A 17,529-nucleotide genomic window follows, 5' to 3' on the forward strand; every position below is an offset into this window, starting at 1 on the left:
TTGATGCCCTCATTGCCTCCTGCCAGGACTACAGCAAGAGTCTCCAACCTGTTCTTCCCTCCCCCATGGAGACCTCCCCACACCCATCCTCCCCACAGCTTCCAGAATGCCTTTTTTTCTTAAAGATTGGCACCTGGGCTAACAACTGTTGCCAATCTTTTTTTTTTTTTCTGCTTTATTTCCCACAACCCCCGGTACATAGTTGTATATCTTAGTTGCAGATCCTTCTAGTTGTGGGACATGGGACGCCGCCTCAACGTGGCCTGACGAGCGGTGTCATGTCCGCGCCCAGGATCCGAACCCGGGCCACCGCAGCCATGGAGCCGGCCCCCAGAATGCCTTTTAAACAGTCCCAACCTGGCTGCATTGCTCCCAGTCGAGACCTCCCCACTCCTTCCAGCAGCAGGTCCCAAGCGGGGCCCTGGCAGGGGCTGCCTCCCGTGGGCAGCCGGTTACTTCTCATTGACGGAAGCTTATGTGACAAGCTTTTTAAATTAAATGTTCTTGAAGAGTAAATGTAAGAATGTCCCTGTAAAAGAGTCACTTTCACCCTCTTGCATTTAGATGTTCATCAGGAGGAGGAAAAAGGGATCGAGTTACAAATAAATACTTTGGAAATTGCACTTAACCCAGAGATTATCTCATATAGACCAAGCTCTGTGGCGACTGACTTTTATAGATGTACTGCTAACAGTTGTGTGATAATTACAAGGCATTCTGATGTCTTGCTTTACTACAAACGTCACATTTGGACACACCCAGGAGGTGCGTGACACATGTGGATATCATGGATATCACATGGTGATAATGTGGTGGAGAATGGCTGGCCTGTTGGGTGAATCCCAAGCTCCTTACTTAGCCTCTGGGCTCTGGCCGCTCCCTACCTCACCAGCCCTATCTACCACCTCTACCCCCAGTAGGTGACCATGAGAAACTACACTGACCCTCATCGGCTGTGTCCAGGCTGTTCTCTCTCCTCAGAATGCCTTTCCTTCCTTCTTGCTTAGGAAACTCCTAATCATCCTTCAGGGCTCGGTTGACTTTGAACCTATGAACCCTTCCATAACACGGTCTATGGTTTCCAACCTCTAGACTGTTAGCTTCCAGAAGGCAAAGACTCTATCCTATCTCTGTATTGCCAGAACCTAGCAATGTCTGCCACTTGACAAGTACAATAAATGTTTACGATATGAAGACTGAAAACCAGAATCAAAATAGCTTGCAGTTAGATCTCTTTTTCTCATTTTAATTCAGCAACAACATTCTCCTTTTTTTCCTCAGGTTTGACTAATCAAGGCTTACTACTCCTCTGAAGTTGGAGTGACAAGCTGGCTCCTTGGTTTATAGGCAAAAACATAAAATAGATATCGCCGGCTCAAGTGCTTTTGGGCAAGAGCCTCACTTTCCATTTTTCCCTCCATAAAGCACCTATTTCTGAAGTAACGATGATGTCAGCGCAGCAGCCAGAACTGTCAGCACAGGGACAGCAAGACAACGGAGCTCTGTCTCACTGCTCTGCCTTCTGAAAGGTCCACTTTCTAAACGGCAATGAACTTGAGCCATCGTTAGAAGTCTTTCTTTAAGCTGCTCATTTCCAGGGGATGAAGAGACTAGGCAATCAGAATCTGTATTCTGCCTTAATTTCTGCTCTAACAGGACTAGACTTGGAACCATTTCAGTTTTTTCTCCTTTTTTCAATAAGCCTGGAATTTTGACATCTATGAGTGAAGACAGAAATGTGCCTTAGTCTCGAACATCTACACTGACACATCACTATGAGTTTGAGCTGGTGGCCTTCTGCACCATGGACAATTTTATTTGGGGGTACATTAAAAAAGGGGGGGAATATGATTTTTGCTTAATAATATTTTTCAACCAACATCTTTCCCTCTCCCAGAGAATCTCAATCAATCAATCAATCAATGAGTCTCTCTCTGTCTGTCTCTCTGAAAGCTCATGGAGAACTTCACTGGCTTTGGATGACAATCTTTCGAGCTCAAAGGTCGTGTGTAGGTCACTGGCTTGAACAACAGATGAGCAAGCCAACTCTTCTCTCCCAGGCTGCTGCTTCAAGAGCAATGGGTGTGGAGCAACGCTCAGCATGAACAGAACTGCTGGCCTCGTGATCAAAATGAAATGTGAGTGTGCCAGGGGGGAGCCTGGACTGTGTTTTATGAGTCCTGGCTCCAGGGACACAGCCTCTCACACGGCTGGACCAACATCACATTCCTGGACACCAGGCTCAGAGTCTTGAGAGTAATCAGAGATGTACAAAGTGTGACATGCTCCATTTAGGCCACTGTATATCTAAAAGTATGGGATTTCTGTTAATTCATTGCATGGCAGAACTACAGAGGTTGCTTCTCAAGTGGGAAAATGAGCCTAAAGCGATACAGCTAGTGGAATGAGGATCTCCTATTCCAGAGAAGACCCCAGAAGCTCTTTCCTTTCCATGCTGTTGCTGACATCACAAAGCACAGCACCATCAGCGGTTTCCTTTGCTGATTCCAAACACCAAGAGGGAATGGATAATTCTTACCCCTGAATGAAAAACACTTGGTACCTATGGTGCTTCTTAAGGAGCGCTGTGAGAGGTGAACATCCACACCGTGTTACAAAGGAGAACCAGCAGCAACGTCCAGACCTCAGACATACATGGGAACAGCAAGGGCCCGGGCAGCTTTCTCTGCAAGCATCCTCTCCCAACCTCCACGACCAAGAAATTCCCACAGGCCCTTGGTTTGAAGCACAGTATATGCATCTCAGTAAGAGTTCTATTGCAAAGTTCATTCTCATTTTCCTCCAGATACAGTTATAAGTGATGACTGCACACTTGGGCCAACCCACAAACGCCTGATAAACCTGTAATAAAGTGGAACCACAGTACCAATAATTCTATAGAACTGAACCACTATGGGATGTAGCTTGAAATGTATCTGTGGCTCCAATCGGGGATCCTAAAATGCAACTCCCTGGCAGCACAAGTGGAGACTTCCTACCGCCAAGGTTTAGGCAGCGACTCTTGCTTTGGCGGCAGGGTCTACCAAATTGAGGAGGGCAGCATCTGAAAACCAGGGTGAGGGAGGATGGGGAAGGGGGCGGAGTCAACTGCGGTGGCAGCATGGTGAAGGGTCAGGGGCTGAGTTCAGGAGGATGAGTAATTTCTGGGTAGGTAGAAGACACTAAAAACTGAAAAGTTCAAGAAAAGAAAATAATGGGAAGACATAGGAATCAATTGATGAAGTTTAGCTTTATGAAACCTTTACTTCATTTTCTTATGTTTCTCATTTTACTGCATCAGGTGAAAACTTAGTTTCAGTCCAGCGACCAAAAATCACTGGTCTAGGTTAAGACTCCTATGGTCCCATTCAGTTCTAAAAAACAGATTCTGTAATTAAGACAAAGCATCATCTCATATTCACCAAAGAAAAATGGAGAGAGTTAAGTGAAAGAAAAGATGGAATAAAGACTGGAAGGGGATCCAGAGAGAAAGTATGTTAATGCCAGGCATTCTGGAGTGAGAATTAGTAGACAGTTGGAAGTAAACGATAAAAACACTAGACCGCCCCTCAGCTTCCCTCTAACAGAGATGCAGTCTATGGCAGACAATCCCTTCCAAGACCCTGAAGTCATCGCTGGACCCCTTAGACCAGAGTGGACTACTTATTAGCATGTATGAAGAATTCTTTCCAGAAGATCCACTAAACCAGTCTGGTAACCTTACTGGTGGGAAGGAAGGAAGTCGCACATGGTGTCAGAGGGAAGAGAAGAAATACATAGGCAAATCTCTCCCAACAATGACACTCACTGAGGAGTTCTTCCGGAACTGCTAACTCCTTGCTGTGGCTTTCTTCAGCCCACATTCCTGCCCCAGTGCCCTGGGCCCTGAGATCGTGAGTTCCATGAGCACAGAAGTCTCTGTTTTGTAGACTGCTATTAATCTCCAGGGCCTAACAAGAGCGCCTAGGATATAGTAAGTGTAGTGTTCAACAAGTATTTGTTGAAGGAATAGAATGAATAATGCATATCTCACAGGGAGTGCCAAAACAGAGTTTTTTCCAAGGCTACTTTACCTCTCATGGCTCCCCACTCTCCACAATCTGTGATCATAATCCCTGCTGCCTTTGGGTGGACCATTCCACAAGCCTGAGTTAGTTTAACTCCTTCCCAAACACCTCTTTGGGGCAGATGTTCCTCATTAAGCAGCGCCTGATTTCAGTGTAGGACCCCCTTGCAAAACCCTCTGTGCATTCTGATCTTCTAGGCATGGCATCACTTATGCAAATCCACTGCACCTGGCCCAAGTGCATGCAGAGGCCCAAAGCTAATTGACACGGGGAACCCTGAAGGCAGGATTACTTTCCAGAGTCAGGCCCTCCCTAAGTGTTTTGTGATGATGGCCAAGTGTGGCAAGTTCAGTTCTTTCTCCCTAGAAACACGATACTGCTTTCTATACCAACAAGTATTAATTCCAATCCCTAGTGGGCAGTCCGGGATATGAAAATTACAGTAATCTAATCTTGCAGAGGCAGAAGTATGAATCATCATTACACAGTCTGACAAAGAGCAAAGTGATTAATCCCAGGGTGCACAGAGGTTAGGGTCCGTGGCGATGGCTCCTCCTGGGCTACAAACCAAACATGAGAGAGACAACATCATGGTTTCCATCCCAGGGGAGGAGAAGCCAGGAGCAACCATGCCATGTTCTCAGGACCATACTATAAAGCATTTTATTCTGGGGAAAATTCTGTGACTGAGAGGGCAAAGGAGTTGGAATTTGGCGGCTCAAAAGTCTTGTCCGTTTACCTTTTGACGGGTGTATAAACTGCTGATGCTCTAAAACTTCCTTCTAAGTAGGAACTGTCAGGTTTGCAGAATGATGGCGTCTGAGAAAATGACCAGAAACCCAAATCCTCTCCAGGAGAAAGAAGAGAATATGCATAGAACGAGGAGGGTGACGGATAACAATTCCACTCAGAATGTTCCCTTAACCACATCACAGAAACACACAGTTCTGAAGGATGGTCTTGGTCTTTTCCTGAAACTTTCAAAAAGCACGGCGAAGCTCCCATCTCCCGTGGAGAAACCGCAGCCCCAGGGCACTGGGAAAGTCGGTCAGGGCCCCGGCAGCCCTGACCGTCGCTGGGTTTTTTTTCTTTTTCTTTTGCACAGCTGTGTTCAATTTTCTGTCCTTGGGGTTTTTAAAGGAACATTTATTCTACAGCCAGGATTCTCAAGTTTTATGGTTATACAACTCCCTCCCAGGGCCAAGGAATGTTTGAAAAGCCTAAACCCGGCAAAGAGAATTAGTAAAAGTATCCAAAAGAGAGTGAAATGAAAAGTTGACTTGTTCCAGTTTATATTCAACCTCTTACTTGATTGTGATGCACCTTCTGTTTGCCCTTCAAGACGTGTGCTACCCATTTTCATGTAAATATAGGTAGAGGTGTGTGTGTGAGAGCAGGCAGCGAACAGAGAAGTCCAAAGGTGTATTCATATTCTTCCGAGGTTTCTGTTTCCCATTCTGTGGCAAACTGTATTTTAAATAAGGGCTACATCTTACATTGGATTTAATAAAAGAACATAAAGAAAGAGATTCCTTTTGGATTTTTATTGCTTGTTTTTCCTATTTAGAGAGCTGGATAGTAATAAGTTTTTAGTAGTAGGTTTTTGGTCATAGGACAGCACATGAAATGCTAACCAGGTTTCTAAACGCAGCCAAATGGAATTATTTCAGAAATCCAAAAGTCGCTTACCTGTCCTCTTCTGTTCTTCTCTCTTCCCATCACCCAGATGCCCACACCTCAAAGAAATCTGCCCAAGGGCTCCGGGACGTCACATTGCCGCTTGCCCCTGCCTCCTCCACAGGCTAGTCCCGGTTCACACACTCATCCGAACGGACAGAGAAAGTGAAGTTCGGGCACTGAGGGCTGAGGTTGGTGACACAGCACACACCACCCACATCAGAGGCCTGGCCACATCCCAAGACAAACAAGATGTTTTTGAGAAACAAAGTAAGTTGCACAGATCCACCCTGAGCAGAAAACATTGAATCAGTACTCTCCATAACCTGACCCGAAATGCTGTCAGTAACACCTGCTTAATACAGTCCAATTCTCCAAAAACAATCAGAAGACACTGTAAACTGACCTTGCCTGACCCCGGTCATGATGATGGCCTGCGGCAGCCTCCCCTCAAAGAGCGGACGTGAGCAAACGCAACCCTTTCCCGCCGCAACCACTTTCTCTAGCTCTTTTAAAATCAAGGTATCAAAAGTGCCCTTTAGCATGGGCCTGTAGCCAAATGACAGGTTGAGGTTCAAATGATTCCTCCAGATAACCACTCTAATTCTCCCTGTGATTGGAAGTTGCTAGAAGTTCGTAAAATCTCTAAACCTAGGGCGGAGGACAGCTGGAAAAAAAACAGGATTCTAAAGTCAGGGTTTCTGTTAAGCTGGTGATTTCCTCGTGGATAATGGTCTAGCTTCTAACCAAGCAGGACACTACTACTATCATTTTCTCCTAATAATAAACCAAAAAACCCTGTGGATCTGCTCTTTAGAACAAATTAAGATGCTTCTTTCAGAATAAGAATGCTTTAATGAAAGTACTACTGAAAAATTCTTCCCTCAAAATCCCCAATACATGCCCCCTACAAATACAAGGAAACACAACTAAACAACGACCACATAAAAGTATTTTTAAAAACCACACACACAAGAAAAATCCTTCCATGGAGCCTTTAACCAGGGCTTGTAAAACAAGGATGTTTTCTAATTCCATGCCAAGGCAGTTAGAAAACACCGGGTTTTAAAAATATTGTTTTATGACAGGCCATTTTTATTCCATATAACAAAAAGCAGAAATTTGAGCTAAGAACACTTAGATATAACTTTAAAAATCTGACTCACCAAAGTGTGCATGCATACACACACACACACACACACACAATCTTGTAAAGGAAAAAACAAACATCACTTGGACTCGTCCAAAATGAGCAGTCTGTAGTCATGTTCCCAAAACACAATGTTTGCCCAAGACATCAAATGGGTTTTATGGCCTAAGTACCATTCCATTTTCTCAAGAGAAGGTAAAGACTAGGTTCTTACTAGAAGGAAAAATAGCTTAAAAAGTTGTTTACACAATCTAAATTAATAAAGAAGCATGGGGAAAGAATGTACTGATGCAAATGGTAAGATCCATGGTCACCATACTTTTGAGGTTTATGAAATGCATCTACCCCAAGCATTGGTATGTGCACCTTTTGAAAATATAGCTTTCCCCTCCACCTCGCTTCAGAACCCACTATAGTCTCAGCGGTGCAAATACTGGGTTCCACTGATGTCTGAAGAGATGCAAAGCAGTGACGTATCAATAGCCAAGGAATGAAGATTTTTTTAAACAATGCTACCAAAACTTCAAAAGAGCACATTAATAACATCCTTCTTTCAGCTTTCTCCCAAGCAAAATAACAAAAGAAGATCAAAACCATCAGAGAACAAAGCAAAGAGTGACTTTTCTCCGGACCCCAGGCCCTGCCCCACCCCTACCTAGACGTTGGCAGCTCCCAAAGGCAGGATTTACACCTATAAGAGCTGGCTTCCTGGGAAGAGATGGCCTTCAAACCCCACCAGCACTCGGGTGTTTCAGCAGAGCAGGAAAGGACCCTAGAGCAATTTTTCATCAGAGTGTGGTTCCAGCAAAACTTCAGTTGCCTAACTATGTCCATTCTAGCACTCCACATTCCCTCTTTGATCCACCGTTCTTCAGTCTCCACTACTAAACTACTCTTGTCAAGGTGATGACATCCCTTTTGGCTATTCCAACGGACACTTCTGTCCTCCTCTGATGGACTTCTCAGTAGCATCAGCTCGGTGGTCCCCTCCCTCCTTCTGAAATCACCTGAGCTCCGGGAGCCTGAACTCTCCTCCTTTCCTTCCTCCGTGGCTGGACACTCCTCAGGTTTCTCTCTGGCTCTCCTCCTCTATTCCACCTCATCCTGAGCCTTATTAATGCGCGCACACGCATGCACACACACACGCACACACATTCTCCCTCCCCTCTCTCTCTGTTTTCACCCTTTCCTATGGATTTACCTGTCAGCTGAATTTTATCTTCAGTCAGGATTGCTGTTCTTAGTTCCAGACTCATTCAACTGTCCACCTAATATCTCTATTTGGATATTTAACAGGTCCCTCAAACGTGATATGACCACAACAGAACTCTTTTTTTTTAGAGATTGGCACCTGAGCTAACATCTGTTGCCAATCTTTTTTTTTCTTTCCTTCCTCTTCTTCTCCCCAAAGTCCTCCAGTACGTAGTTGTAGATTCTAGCTGTGAGTGCCTCAGGTTGTGCTATGTGGGACGCCGCCTCAGCGTGGCCTGATGAGCGGTCCTACGTCTGCGCCCAGGATCCAAACCAACGAAACCCTGGGCGCGGAAGCAGAGCGTGGGAACTTAACCACTCGGCCACAGGACCGGCCCCCACAACAGAATTCTTGATTCTCAAAGCTGACCCTCCCCATTAGAGCCAAACCAAACACAACAAACAGCACCAAACCTCCTCCTGCAGCCTTTCCTCTCCTTCTCAGAAGTTGCCAAGGCCAAAATCTAGCAATCACTCTGAATTCCTCCCTTGCCCTTATTCCCTGTATCCCATCTATCACCAAGTGCTGACAGTTATACCTCCAAGACATATCTTTTTTTATATATATAACAGCTTTATTGATATATAATTCATATACCATATAATCCACCAGTTTAGAGTGTACAATTCAATGGTTTCCGTATATTCATACAGCTGTACAACGATTATCAAATCAATTTTAGACATTTTCATCACCCCAGAAAGAAACCACATACTCATTAGGAGTCACTCTCAATTTCCCTCTAAACACTCCAGTCCTAGGCAACCATTAATCTTTCTGTCTGTATAGATTTGCCTGTTCTGGAAATGTCATATAAATGGAATCACACAATATGTGGTCTTTGTGTCTGGCCTTTTTCACTTAGCATATTTTCAAGATTCATCCATGTTGTAGCATGCATCAGCACTGCATTCCCTTTTACAGCTAAGTGATATCTCATCATATGGATGTGCAACATTTTATTTGTCCATTCATCAGCTGACAGACATTTGGGTTGTTTCTGTTCTTTGGCTGTTACGAATAACACTGCTGGGAACATTTGTGTTTTTGTATAGACATATGTTTTCATTTATCTTGGTATACACCTACGAGTGGATACGCTGGATCATAAGGTAACTCTGTTTAACTGTGTGAAGAACTGCCAGACTGTTTTCCAACGCAGCTGCATTAGAAAGATTTTGCGTTCCCACAGTGTATGAGGGTTCCAATTTCTTCACATCCTCAGTAACACTTGTTACTGTCTGTCTTTCATAGTGGGGACGAAGTAGAATCTAGAATTCTGGTTTTGATTTGCATTTCCCTGATGGCCAGTGTTAAGAATTTTCTCATATGCATATTGGCCATTTGACTATCTTCTTTGGAAAAAGGTAGATTCAGATCTTTGCCTATTTTTGCATTGGGTTATCTTTTTATTATTGAGTTATCTTTTTATTATTGAGTTGTAAGAGTTCTTTATATATGCTAGATACAAGTTCCTTATCAGATTATGTGATATGCAAACATTTTCTCCCATTCTGTGGGCTCTCCATATCTTGATAGTGTCTTTTGATACACAAAAGTTTTCAATTTTGTTGAAGCCCAATTTATCTATTTTTCTTTTGTCACTTGTGCTTTTGGTGTTACATGTTAAAAAATCGTTGGTTAACCCAAGACCATGAAGATTAACACCCATGTCGTCTTCTAAGAGTATTATAGTTTTAGCTCTTACATTTAGGCTTTTATCCATTTTGAGTTAACTTTTGTATATGTGTGAGGTAGAGGTCCAATTTCATTCTTTTCATGTTGATATCCAGTTGTCCCAGACCATTTGTTGAAGAGACTATTTTCTAATGAATTGTCTTGGCACATTTGTCAAAAATCAATTACCATAAATGTATGGGTTTATTTCTAGTCTATCAATTCTACTCCAAAAAGCTATATGTCTATCCTTATGCCAGTATCAAACTGTCTTGATTATCGTAGCTTTGTATTAAGTTTTGAAATCATGAAGGGTGAGTCTTCCAATTCTGCTCTTTTTCAAGGCTGTTTTGGCTATTCTAGGTCCCTTAAATTTCCATATGAATTTTATGGTCAGCTTATCAATTTCTGTAAAGAATCAATGTGAGATTTTAATAGAGATTGCATTGAATATATAGATCATTTTAGGAAGCACTGCCATTTTACCTATAGTAAGTCTTCTAATCCATGAACATGGGATGTTTTTCCATTTATTCAGATTTTCTTTAAATTATTTCAACGTCTTGTAGTTTTGACTGGATCAGTTTTACACTTCTTTGATTAAATTTATTCCTAAGTATTTTATTCTTTTTCATGCTACTGTAAAAAGAATTATTTTCTTAATTTCATTTCAGATTGTTTATTGTAAGTATATACCAATACAACTGATTTTTGTATACTGATCTTGTATCCTACAGCCTTTCTGAATGTATTTATTAGTTCTAATAGTTTAGTGAATTCCTTAGGATTTTCCAAAGCCACAATCATGTCATCTGCAACTCGAGATAGTTTTACTTCTTTCTTTCTGATCTAGAAAACTACTATTTCACATTCTTTCCTAACTGCCCTGGCTAGAACAATACTGAATAGAAGTGATAGAGTGGACATCCTTGTCTTGTTCCCAATCTTAGGGGGAAAGCTTTCAGTCCTTCATGATTAAGTATGATGTTAGCTGTGGGTTTTTCATAGATACTCTTTTCAGGTTCAAGAAGATCTGCTCGATTCCTAGTTTGTTCTTGTCGTTTAGTTATTTTTTTTTTTAATCTTAAAGAGGTGTTGGAATTTGTCAAATGCTTTCTCTCCATAAGACATACCCTTTTACACTTGCACTTCCCTCTGTATTCTCTCCCTGTATTGTCTCCATAGCTCAGTACTTCTCATCTTTACAGATCTCCACTTCAGAGCAGTCCTGGACCATCCTATTCAAAAGTCCCCATTCACCACTGTCTTTTCCCCAGTCTGTCTATCATACAACCTTCAAAGCATTCAGCCGCTATTATTATAAGTACAAAGTTTGATAACACTTGTATAAGGTTTAGTATTTGCCAGCATGCATTCACCATTTTAATCCTCACAATAAGCTTACTAGGTAGATGCTATTATCACCATTTTACAGATGTGGAAATCGAAAGAGAGGTCAAGTGTCTTGCCCAAGGTCATACAGTTTATAAGTGGCAGACTCAAGATTAAAACCCAGGCCCCCCAGCTCCCATTAGAGACCATTCTCTCAAACGTCTGCTATCATGCCAATCAATACTTGTTCTTATTTACTTCTTACCTTATTTGCTGTCTATACACAAGCATTGCCAATCTCATTCATTGCTGTAGTTTTTTGCATCTGACACCATGCATGAGTAGTGTTCAATAAATATTTAACAAGCAAATGGAACACTAGTCTCCAGATGCCCCACAAGGAAAGAGTTCCATAGGACTCTTGTAAGCACGGCCGACTACACAGGCCCGTGGAGATTCACAAGGCTCATTCGTTTTTTGAGATCCTTCAGTAAGGAAGATGTTTAACTTTAAGCCAATGTTTTCCAAACTCATGAGCACAGACCCATCTTCCCACCCCTGTCTCCACTGCATTAATAGTCTAGGGAGCTGTGTTCCAAGGAACACACTTTGAGGAATACTGCCCCAGAGAGGCAGTTCAGATAGCACAGTTCCTGGAAGGTTGCTTCACTCCCTTTCTGTGCCTGGCTCTGCTCTCCTCTGAAAAGTCTATCTTAGAATCCCTGAGAGCTCCTCAGAGCCACAGCTCAGTTCAGAAAGAAAACTCCGGTCACAGAGGTGGCTTTAATTACCCAGAGCTCTTGTTCGTTGAATGTGAGTTATACAAGTTCACCCTTCACAACGTACTCTAACCTATTCTCAGAATGCAGGCAAAGCCAACGTGTTCACCACAAAACAGTTATATTTCTTTGCTAAATACTTACTGTAATGCTGTTATTTAAATCATGGCTTCAGATATAGAATGACTTCAAAATCTTCATCTCTCAGCTCTCTGAGTCTTTAAGGTCATCTACGCAAACTCTCTCTGAAAAAGGAGAAAGGAAATTCCCACTTTGAAATCTAAGAAAGAAAACAGTAAACAATATAAGACAACTGCATATATGAGCAAAGCAGGATACACTGTTGGGATAAATTTTCTGCTGCTAAAGAGCTTTCCCCCTTTCAACTATTCACTTACATCAGTGACTACAAATTAAGGGCATTGGTTAGAATATCTTTTAAACCTCTTATAAAAATACTCAATAAAAAGAATGTAATTTTTTCCTTCATCTTATACTCAGTGAATAAAGTAATTTCCATGTAATGGTTCTCCAAAGCTCTAATTTTTCTGTGATGACTGAAATTTAAGATATTTAGTCTAAAGACAAGAGTTATCTTGAGTAAATAGGAGCACTTTCTAAATACAAACTCACATCAGATCCAAATAAGGAGCTTTAGGAAAGAAGCCTTGTAACAAAGAAAGACTTGAGAAAACAGAAGAGAACGGGTTGGAATTCATCCAGGAGTTGAATAGGTACAGCCAGAAGGAACTGACAAAGGCTTGATTCCTTAGAGAAAGAGAGACACGGGATAAAAACGTTAGGAGACCAGAGTAACCCATCCAGGGCATCAGAGTGAGTGATCGGGCTAGAACTTGGTCCACACCATTAATTTCAGGAAGAGAAAATCTTCACCATCTATTTTCTTCAAAGGCTGAGGAAAGAGGGAAAACTCCACCCAGACTGGAAGTACAGCAGAGAAGGACTATGGCAAACATACATCTCCCAGGGTGATTTTCCTAACTCCGTGTAATTTGTATACAGGTGGTCAAAGACTCATTCCTTACACTCAAAATGGCTGACTGCCTGTGTGGCGTTCTGATGACTCAGCCTGGGAGAGGGGTACAGAACTCAAGCAAAGCTTCACCCCTGAGATCCCAGACTCAAGATGAAAGCCCCTAGGTTTATCAGCTGGTTAGCGGTTAGTTGGTTAGTGGTTAAGACAGGGGTGGCTTTGGGAAATCTTTCGTTTTAGGCTACTGAAGCGCTTCCTCCTGTCTCCTGACAATGTCAAGGCACTTCCTTGTATTACCTTTTGAAAAAGTCACGTCAGGAAAGAGTTCATTCAAGCACAGAAGGCCCTGAACTGGAAGGCAGCCAACGACACACCAGCATTATAAAGGACCAGAGCTGGCGTCACTTCCTGGTTTTTAGAAGCATATGGGAGACACAGTGTCAGAACCTATCTCGCCTCGGGTACAGAGAATGGGGTTCCCCGGAAGCCCAGGCTGAGACAACTTAGAAGGAAATCAGCCTGTGGTAATGAGGGGGTGGAGACGAGTCAACCCATGTGAAGTTCCCACAAAGCAAAAAGCATTATTGTCACCACCGCTTGGTGAGATTCAGACAGCCATGAATTCATTACTTGAAGCCACAAAGATGGTTGTGGTAAACACAGACAAACTATTGAATTTAAGTAGACTGTTTTTTGTGCCCAAAAAAAAAATCATTTTCCCTCCTCCCCCACAATTCTGTCTATTACTAAAAGGCTTTGGCACCTTGTGAACAGAGGTTGGCCAATTTAAGTCTCTCTTTCCCCTGGGGCTCCTCCTCCGCCTGCTAAACTGAAGAGGAACTGGCTGCTTTAGAAAAGGAGACCCTCTTTCTGTACCCTCTTACCACAAAGGAAGGTAAAAATGAAATCAAAAAGGAAAAAGGCCAAGAGAACCAAAAGGAGCCAAGAGGCAAGGGCAGGAGAGGAAACCCTCACCACTCTCTCCTCTCAGAGAGCCCCAGTGTCTAAGATCACACGGTGTCCTTGGCCGACATCCCTCCAGTGCCCTCTGGGGCAGGGGTTCCCAGACTTGAGTGTGCAGAAGGATCCCCTTGAGGCTGTACTGTGGGTGGAGAAAGAAGAAACTCTGTAGTAGGGATCATGAGCCCAAAGACCAAGAAGGAGTTGGAAAGGCCTGTCCCTGAGACACTTGAGTTCTAGGAATCTGGTTTGCTCAAAGACAAAGGAAAACCTCAGTCACTAGACAGCAAAACTTCAGCATATACTAAGTGACAGGAAAACAAAATAATAAATCAGCTTTCATGCGCTCAAGATAATTTGGGAGAAAAAAAGAGCAAGATCACCATCAGTAAAGGGTCCAAATTAAGTAATAGGTTGAAGTTTAATAATCTAGTCAAACCTGGATAAAAGCAGAAAAAGTTCCAGAGGAAAACAGGGCCTTGGGGAAAGGAGACTCAACATGGTGAGTGCAACAGGGAGAGGAGGTCAGCTCAAGGTTAGACCCAGGAGGTTTTGCTCATCTCCCCAGGGCTCTCTCCACCTTTCTAAAGCATTTCTTCCTGGTCAAAAATGAATTTTCGCTTGACTTTCAGACAGTTATCAATCTGTATGCAAAAACTCTGACATGACTTTGTGACTCATTCTAGACCAATTGCATCTGGAGGGGAGACACTCCAGAGAAAGGCACTCTTCCATCTTAACGTTTCCAAAGACTTCGGTTTGACGGGAGGTGCTCATGGAGGTGCCCACAGTGAAGGGACATTGCCGAGAGTTTTGTTCACATACTACCTAACTCCGATGGTGTCAGGACCCTCTAGGTCCAGAGCATTTAGCAGAGTCTTGTCCCCCTTCACCAGGCATCCATCCAACAGACCCCATCGCAGGCTCTGGGGACAAGGCTTCCAGAGACCCAATTTTTCCTCTGGCTACTTTCTCCCCTCTTTCTTTCCCTGGATGCCCAGAACAAAGAAAGGAGGTTCTTTAAGACGTTTTCACAGAGCCATGGGCACTTTCCCCCTATCCTCAACAAACCTCAAGATACCTTCTGGGATTCAGCTCAATGCCTCCAGTTTCTATGAGGCCTTCCCTGACCGCCTCACTTCTTCCTTAGGGACTTTCCTCTCTCCTAAATTCACGCCAAATACCTGATTATAAGCGACCAATACAGTTCATTCTCAACCATCCAGGGTTAGATTAGCCACAACAACAACAAGAGTAATAATAAAACAGTAATCATTCTTATTATTTCAAAATTTGTAAAAAATAAATAAAATGTCTCCAAATCAGCAAAACCATGTGCCTATTAGAAAGTATACACTGACTGGAACTATACAATAAGCTAGAGACATCGCCATGGGTCTGTAACAGTATGGGGACAGCTCCCTTCTATCACCTCTCAGACATGTACTCACTATATTGGTGCCCAGGTGTCATTCTACTAACATCAATTCCAGGGCCACACAAGTTGATGGAAAAACCATTAGTAAGTGACTGGACAGCCATGTGCAGGAGCCAAAGTTAGAGCCAAATGAGTGATGACAACAGTGGGAAGGTGCCTTAGGAGATAGGGCGGGAGGGACGCTGAGGGGGCGGGGCTCCCTTCAAAGACACTGGGGCTGCTGTGACGCCTTTAGAAAGAGGAATGGACAGTTCTCAATGACACATGAAGGCTGCTTGCCTGGGCTTCGTTTTAATATTGGGGCCAGGGAGGAGGGGTACAGAAAGCTTGGATAAAGAGCAAATAATAGACCATTTTAAGAGTACTAACATTGGCCCATTTTATTTGTCAAGTAATTTCTAGGAGATTTTTTGATCCTGAACTATTATACTTGTAATATTTTTACCCACTAGAATAATATCCACAGAACAGTGAATATTTTCCTAAATAATAGATTTTTTTACTAAGTAAATGTTGGTAATTTTCAGCAAGTCAGGGTATATTAAATGTATTTCAAAGTACAATTTGACTATGACAACCTTTTTGAACTCTATTTCTCTGAATCAAGAGTTACCTGTATTTCATATGTATTTTTTCTCTAAAATGAGGCTGTGGGTTTTTATAAGCAGGACTCCCTTCTTTATTGTATGCTTTTACTATTTCATAGGCACGAGTCCAGTGCTCAAGAAACAGATGCTGACAGACTGACAGGGGTACCAGTCACCAGTGGGCAAAGGGGCAGCTCGTTCCCCCTGTGAGGGCTCCTGGCAACCAGCACACCACCAGCTGTAGGGAGATGCTCACCATCAAAATAGCAACTGACGCGGGGGACACATGAAGGAGAGGGAGCTAAAATAAGCACCACAATCCTCCCTGGTGAGATCCAGAAACGCCACCACCCCTCTGTCCTTGGGGATATCTCCCTATGGCGACACGTTTCCCACTTTAGGGGTTTATGCTGCTATTGGGTGGGCTTCCCATATATCCCATTACAGCACAAGTTCTTAAAAGGCCACGTCAGGTCCTCATACATTTTCGAATATTCTCCTGCAAAACCCTGGGAGGTGTTCTACCCCAAAATTCAAAGGATGTAGGTATTATCCAAAATCACAAGTAGAAAAATTGTTAATGGGCAGAATTCTCAATTTTAAGTTCTCTCATATAAAATCTTTGATGCCTCCTACTATTTGCCCAATTGTAACCACAAAATGAATAAACAAGTAGCAAACAAGTATTGAAGAAAAACAGCTTGCTGTCAGACAGATAGATGTGCTTGTCAATATGATTTTACATTGTTTACAGAACCCAAATATAGTGCCATGTGTCCCTCAAAATTAACTTGTTTAGGTCCTAATCCCCAGTGTGATGGTATCTGGAGTTGGGACCTTTGAGAGGTAATTAGGTAATGAGGGTAAAGCCCTCATGATGGGATTGGTGCCCATATAGGAAGACACAAGGAGAGCTTGCTGCCTCTTTCTCTCTCCACTACTGAGGAGACAGCAAGAAGGCGGTTGTCTGCTAATGAGGAAGGGAGCCCTCACCAGGAATGAATATGCTGGCACCCTGGTCTGGCACTTCCCAGCCTCCGGAACTGTCAGCAATAGATGTTTGCTGTTTAAGCAACTCAGTCTACAGTATCTTGTTATAACAGCCCGGACTGAATAAGACATATAGTAAGAGACAACTTTACACTTACTAATTAAATATACATACACAATTTGTACACACACACACACACACATAGATATGTAATTATAATGACAAACCATCTAATACACTAAGTTGCAAAACAGAATGCAACACTTCAACCCTTCACATTTCATCTAATATGCCTCAAAAAGTATGGCTTTCTGCAAATGTCCTTAAAGCTAAACAAGTCTGAAAAGCACCACTTGAGTATATTTTCACAGGCAGTCTCAGGAGGTACTCTAGATGTGCAGCCACCACAATGAAAAGAGGACCCAGAGACTTCTCAGAATCGAGCCCTCACTGTTCCTCCATCAGAGATCAATGGGGGTCTCCCAACGGGATCGCAGTGGCTCGGAGCAGCCCTGATACTGTGGGCCCTCTTTGGACCCCTGGACACTTACAGTCGATCCATGCAATTCAGCAACTGGGGAGGGCAAATGTTTTCTATTGTTCTCTACCAGCCTCACGTGGGCAT

General features: G+C 43.0%; 1 protein-coding gene across 3 annotated transcripts in view; it reads right to left on the reverse strand.

Annotated features, from left to right (window-relative positions):
• SVIL (supervillin) overlaps window positions 1–17,529 on the reverse strand; it is a 221,387-nt gene that overhangs the window by 147,917 nt on the left and 55,941 nt on the right. Inside the window, exons 1-2 of one of the 3 annotated variants that reach the window (XM_046679778.1) lie at window positions 12,568–12,587; window positions 12,079–12,179 (exon numbers count right to left, since the gene is read on the reverse strand). The gene's annotated coding sequence lies outside the window, so the exon portion shown is untranslated. Of the gene's footprint in view, window positions 1–5,756; window positions 5,834–12,078; window positions 12,180–12,567; window positions 12,588–17,529 lie in introns of those variants that run through there. The other 2 variants (XM_046679777.1, XM_046679783.1) reach the window with 2 other exon arrangements.

Source organism: Equus quagga, chromosome 12 (genome assembly GCF_021613505.1).
Source record: "Equus quagga isolate Etosha38 chromosome 12, UCLA_HA_Equagga_1.0, whole genome shotgun sequence".
Classification (NCBI taxonomy): domain Eukaryota; kingdom Metazoa; phylum Chordata; class Mammalia; order Perissodactyla; family Equidae; genus Equus; species Equus quagga.